The sequence below is a fragment of the Camelus bactrianus genome, chromosome 1 (assembly GCF_048773025.1).
Source record: "Camelus bactrianus isolate YW-2024 breed Bactrian camel chromosome 1, ASM4877302v1, whole genome shotgun sequence".
Taxonomy (NCBI): Eukaryota; Metazoa; Chordata; class Mammalia; order Artiodactyla; family Camelidae; genus Camelus; species Camelus bactrianus.
In genome coordinates, this window is record NC_133539.1 from 111252104 (window position 1) to 111258103 (window position 6000).

Here is a 6000-nt window from a genome sequence, read left to right on the forward strand (position 1 = left end):
ATATATACAAGATCTTATAGTAGCTCACAGCGAAAAAAAATGTGACAATGAATATATATATGTTCATGTAAAACTGAAAAATTGTGCTCTACACTGGAATTTGACACAACATTGTAAAATGACTATAACTCAATAAAAAAATGTTAAAAAAAAAAGATGAATGATCAGTATTAGGGGACTCCAGAAAATGTTTTTGAGTAGACTTTAAATTTAAGATACTAAGATACCATAATAAGTAGAACTGACTATTTAATTTTATAACTGACTACAAATTAAGATTGCAGTGTGCAGTCTATAACATATGTAATTTTCACTTGAAGTTATTCAAGACTCATTGTCCGGGTTCACATCACAAATAAAGTTTCATCTTTAGAAAATCTAAACCATAAAACCAAAGTCAGTCATGAGTCACATGCAATTACATATTTAATTTGAATTTGTAGACTTTAAAAATTAAGTTCCAAAAGAATTAGGGAACAAGTTCAATTTCCCGTTTTCTTAGTTCCCCATTTTTTTTTTTTTTTCAGGAAATTGATGTAAGGGACACCTAAAGGCAAAAGTGTTCTTAATAATCATGCATGACTCAGCAAATCAGGCTCAGAGCCAATCACTAGTAACATCATAGAGCCTTCAAAATCCAAGACAACCAGTGATGGAAATGTTCACGAGATTCACTCTTAATTTTAAACTAGGTGTTGCATCCAATCACTTAGACCTTCTTTCTTCTCCTACCTTACCACCTTCTCATTTTCACTTCCTGTATCCTTGTCAGGTAGAGCTCCCACAGTTTGTATTTCTAACGAGCAGCATCTTTCCTTTTCCCTGTTTGTTCATGTGGTAGGCAAGCACATTTTGTCATTGGAACTTTTCTTTCCCAGTAGGCTTTTAAACTGGGAGAAGAGCTTGTAATCCTGAAGAGTTTGGGGCAGAAAATAAATAGATTTTGTTATTCTGCACAGTATCAGCACTGCTATTTTTACCTTCCGGTACACTGTTAAGAGAGCATTATCTGTTTACTTGTTTAAAAGGAAGAACATTTTCTTTTATGAGCAAAATATTCCAATGGCCTCATTTTTCTCTATCTGTGCCTGGTTGCATCAGCTGTCTGGCGCTTTGTTTCAGAGGCAATCAGAATGATTAGCAAAGTTAATGCTTTCAGCTAGTTCTAAGGACAGGTGGATTTTTACATTTTCCACCCCACCTTCAACTTTCTGTTAAATAAAACAGGAAATGAATACAGTTGGACATTGAATGCCTCTGTTCCCAGCTTGTCTCTCAAAGCAGAGTGGAGGCAAAGTAGGTAGAGTGAGTGAGTGGAATATTCCAGACTTTTTTTCCCCAGAACATGATTTGATGTCTATTTGATTAAAGAATCATTAAAACATTTGGTTGCTCTTAGGAATTTCTCTGAAATATCTAAGTAGGGAGGCATTTCAATGCAGTAAGGTCAACTGGGACTTCTGGTATGTGATATTCCTGGGATTCCAAAAGTCTGTGGCCAAATATTTTAGGTTATGGGAAGCTAATTCTTAGATGTTAGACTTTCATTTGTTCATTTATTCATTCATTCACTGAGTACCCATCGGGACTCAGATTCTGTTTTACATGCTGAACAGATTATGGTGAAGGAGACGTGTTCCTCGTCTTTTCCAGTTTCTAGTGGTGGAAGAGATCATTGCAATACAAAAACTAGAGTAGTTTTAAGTAATTTAATATAGACAGTGCAATGAGAACATTTAAAGCAGGGCAGTAAGTCTGTCTGAGGGTGGTCCAAGAAGTCTTCCTAATGGAAATTTGGAAAAGATGAGGGGTGTGGTTTGGGAAAAGGTGGACACAATTAGTAAAAACCAAATTCAAGCAGAGGGAACAAAATGACCAAGAAATGGGGCATAGGAGAGCCATACCCTGTTTGGGAAAGAATAGGGAGGAGCATTTGGTGTGTCATTGGCGGGGGGTAGAGGGGGCAATTCTGTGAAGGGAGGGGAGGCCAGTTGAGGAGGGGCTTGTATGACATGCTAGGAGTTTTAACTTTGTCCTCCTGGGCTATGAGGGGCTACTGAATAGTTCTGAGCAGAGGACTGATGTTGTAAATTATGGAATATTTTTCTGGTAGCAGTTTACAGTACGGGTCAGAGGCAGACAAGTGATGCGTGTGCCTTTTAGGATACTTTCAATGAGTGATGATGAAATAGGCCAATAGTGGGGAAGGATATGGATTCAAAAAAGGCCACAGAATTTTGTGTTCGTTGAATGAGGGAGGGGATGGGAGAGAAATAAAATTGTGGATTTTCTTTTTAATTTATTAAGCTTTTGCGATGTGCCAGCACTTTGCAAGATGGCTTCATTTAATCACCAAACCAGCTCGATGAGGTAAGGTACTGTGATCATCCCCTTTTATAGATGGGCTATCTGAGAATTAGAAGCTAAATCTTGCCCAAGATCAGAGCTAATAAAGCGTGAGCTGGGATTTAACCCCCAGCAATCTGAACCCAGAGCCTTCAGGCCTAATTATGATGCTAAACTGCATCTTCCAAGTGGTTCCTTTTCCACTGATGGCAAATAGAGGATGAGGAGAAACTCTGGGAGAGAAGGAGATGACCAAATGCGAGAACGGAGGCCGTTCTGGTTCCCATTTACCATAATATATAACCGTATAATTTGTAAAGGTGACTTAGATTGCCTTCTTGATAGGAAAAAAAAAGGCTCAGCTGATAATTCAACTGATACCACTCTGAGTCAGTTTATATATCTGCAGACTAAGAATTCAGAATACTTGCACTAATGAGAGGTTTAGATGCCTGGGTTTATACCCACATGGTCATCATAACCAACACTTGGTCAGCCAAGTATTTTTTTTTATCAGTTTTAATCCCTTTTGTTAATTCAGTGAAGAAGATGAAGAGCCTGACTTAATTAGAAAGTGAAATTAAACACTTAGCTTCTTTTGTGATTATGAACAAAAGTAAGAAACTTCAATACAGATATGTCATTGCCACACAAGGTGGCCTCACATGTTATGACCTATGCACATGGCCCCTACATGCAAAATGGCCCTATGCTTGGGTCAAGAAATTCTCTCTAATTTTATCTTTGAGTATGTGTTTTAGAAGTGAAGTCTGATGGGACAAAGAACATGTGTGCTGGGGGCTTGGACACTAGCTCATACGTGGTCTCTCCAGCTCTTTGCCTACCTGACTTAGATTCCCAGCCTTCTGCTCCTAGCCTCCCGGGCCTCCGTCTGGCCTCTACCTCCATCTCCTTGTCCCTGTCTGATTGCTGCTTCTGCCCTCTACCTGGTATGATAATTGGGCATGTCAGCAGGGGAGGCCTGTGTCTCCTCTTTACCCTCCTCTTCCAGTAGGGTGTGGATGCTGTGAAGAGATCTGGGTGGAGCTTGCACCCTGTGACATCCTCTTTGGGGCAAAGAAGAGGCCATCCCTGACCATGACCTGTTTGGTGGGTGATTCGGTGGCGACCTCTTGCCCACATCCTACAGGAACGGAGGTTGAAGTCTCCTGGGGAGGGGTGGTCTCTCACCCATTGTCAAGTGGGATGCTGGTGTGTGGGAAGGGAAGATTGAACTCCCCATTCCATACTGGGGCTCCACGGCTTTACTTTGCATGGGGAACCCCACAAATTATGTAGCTGGCCCTATATCCACTGTCTCTTGCCTTACTTTGTATATAATAAATGCATAGACTGAACTTTGTTAAATATGAATCCACCAAATGTAGAAGTGCCTGTCATAACCACGTGCCAGCTTACTGACTTAGAACTTAAAATGAAGTAACATATAGATAAAGCACGAAACAATAATGTAGTGACTTAAAATCTGATTAAGACACGTGCGTTTTACTCATGGTTAATAAACTCAAGAAAGGATAATTAGAAAATTAACAAGCTAGAGTCTCATTTTGGATTCTGTTATAAAGAGTAATTGTGTGTAATAATTCTTAAATCTTGCCTGGAGACATCAGTACGGGTGAAAGTTGTGTTAACTATGGGTTGCTAAATCACCAATGTGAAAATTAGATCTTTTTCTCAAAGTCCAAATTAAGTTAAATTTTATTGAACAGGTACACATGACTTCAGTGAAGTTAGAGATTTTGAATTTTTAAAAATAGGCAAAATATTATAGTGAATGCCAAAAATATTTAAAGCATGCTAACCAGTGGTCTTGATCATTGTCTCCATGGGCATTTAGAATAGGCTATTAGGGTTTAGGTGTGACAGGACCAATATTCCCTTTAGTTGGCTGATTTGTATTTCCTACATCCAAAAATCACAAAAAATATTTGCATGCAATGTATCAAGTTAGCTAATTTAAAAAATTACACATCTTAAACCTCTAAGTAACCAGGTTGGGTTTTATTTTTATGATGTCATATTTTATAAGACTCACTAGTTATGTGACTTGCCAGAATCCTTCCCTCCTTTTGGTGCACCAAGTGTGATCAACAGAGCCTACATTATTGAGATCTCTCTTTGTTTCACTGGCCAGTGAGTTGGAGTGGTTTTGAAAAATAACGACTTACACAAGAGAAGCAGCCACCACTCACCCAGCCTGAGACTGAGGATCAGCTTTGTGTGCAGCCTCTGACCCTGGGGTCTACCACCCCAACTACAAAGAGAAAACTTCTGCCTCCCTCTTCTTCCCAAACTTTCTGAATGCCTCTTGAGAAGTTGTTGGGTTCAAAACTATGCTTCATGCTTGTCTTATCCCAGATTCTCTTGGGTGGAAATGCCATGGTGGACACAGGGTGGAATTGAACCTTGACCCTCCATACCTGGTGGCCTGGTCCCGACTTGACCGGAGTGCTATAATCAGCTTATCTTCTCTTAGATGTCTCACTCCTGGTGCAGAAGCCCGCCTAGATACAGTAGAAGTCAGGTTCATGATATCAGATGTTGTGATGAAATATGTAGACCATTTATCCGCATCCCACTTGGCCTTGGAGAAGAAGTTGGAACCGGAACAGAGGCACACACAGAGGCATTTTATGGAAGCCAACCAGCACTCAGTCACATGTCAGTGTGAGCCCACTCTGCTGTTTCATATAAGTAAGAATCTTTCAGTCTCTTCAGGACGCATTCTGATAGGCTGTCTGAGGTTGTTCATGGCTTAAGGAAGATTCATCTTAAGTTAGAAAACTATTAATTGTTACATGTAATATTTCACTATATAATAGTGAAATCTATTCCATCCATTTTGATATCTTATAATTAAAATTAAGTCAATATAACTGATATTCCAAAGAACTAACCCATAATTTATTGTATGTTATAAAGCCAGAGGTATCAGAAAGATTTCTTAGAAATTCTTCAGCTTTATAAAATGATCTTTGTATAAATAGCAGTGAATGCTTATATTGAATTTCTTCAGCAATCTGATTTTGAAAATATAGATGAAACTATTGTATGTTAATTTAGAGAAGGAAATAATATTTGCCTTAACTTTTTCATTAGCCAGTGTAATTGCTTCCATTACTGTGTGTCTGTGGTGGTAATAATATTATCATGCTTCAAATCAGAATATGTGCTTTTATTCTCTTGCCAGTAACCTCTAAATTATTTTGATATTAAATGTTATTTTTGAGCATAGCTTGACAAAGGGATGCCCAAGCCACACATTTCCACAAGTGCCAGTGATGCTCTGGTCCGTCTCTTCCTTCCTCTGTGCCTTCGTTGTGTCCTGACCCATAACCCATCCTTTGATTATGCTCTGAGCAAAGCAGGGGCCTATTAAGGGGCCCTTCAACCTGTAAACATTCTTTTCTTCCCTCCTAGGGGTGGGGCCCAAGGCAATAGGTTACAATACCCATTCTTGATCATTAAATTCCTTTTGAGGCTCCTAAGGACCTGCTCTGCCTCAGCGAAGAATATTATATAAGAATTTGATCTCCTACACTGGAATTTGACACAACATTGTAAAATGATTATAAATCAATAAAAAATGTTAAAAACAAAAGAATCTGATCTCAAAGAAGAGTCAGTTCTGAT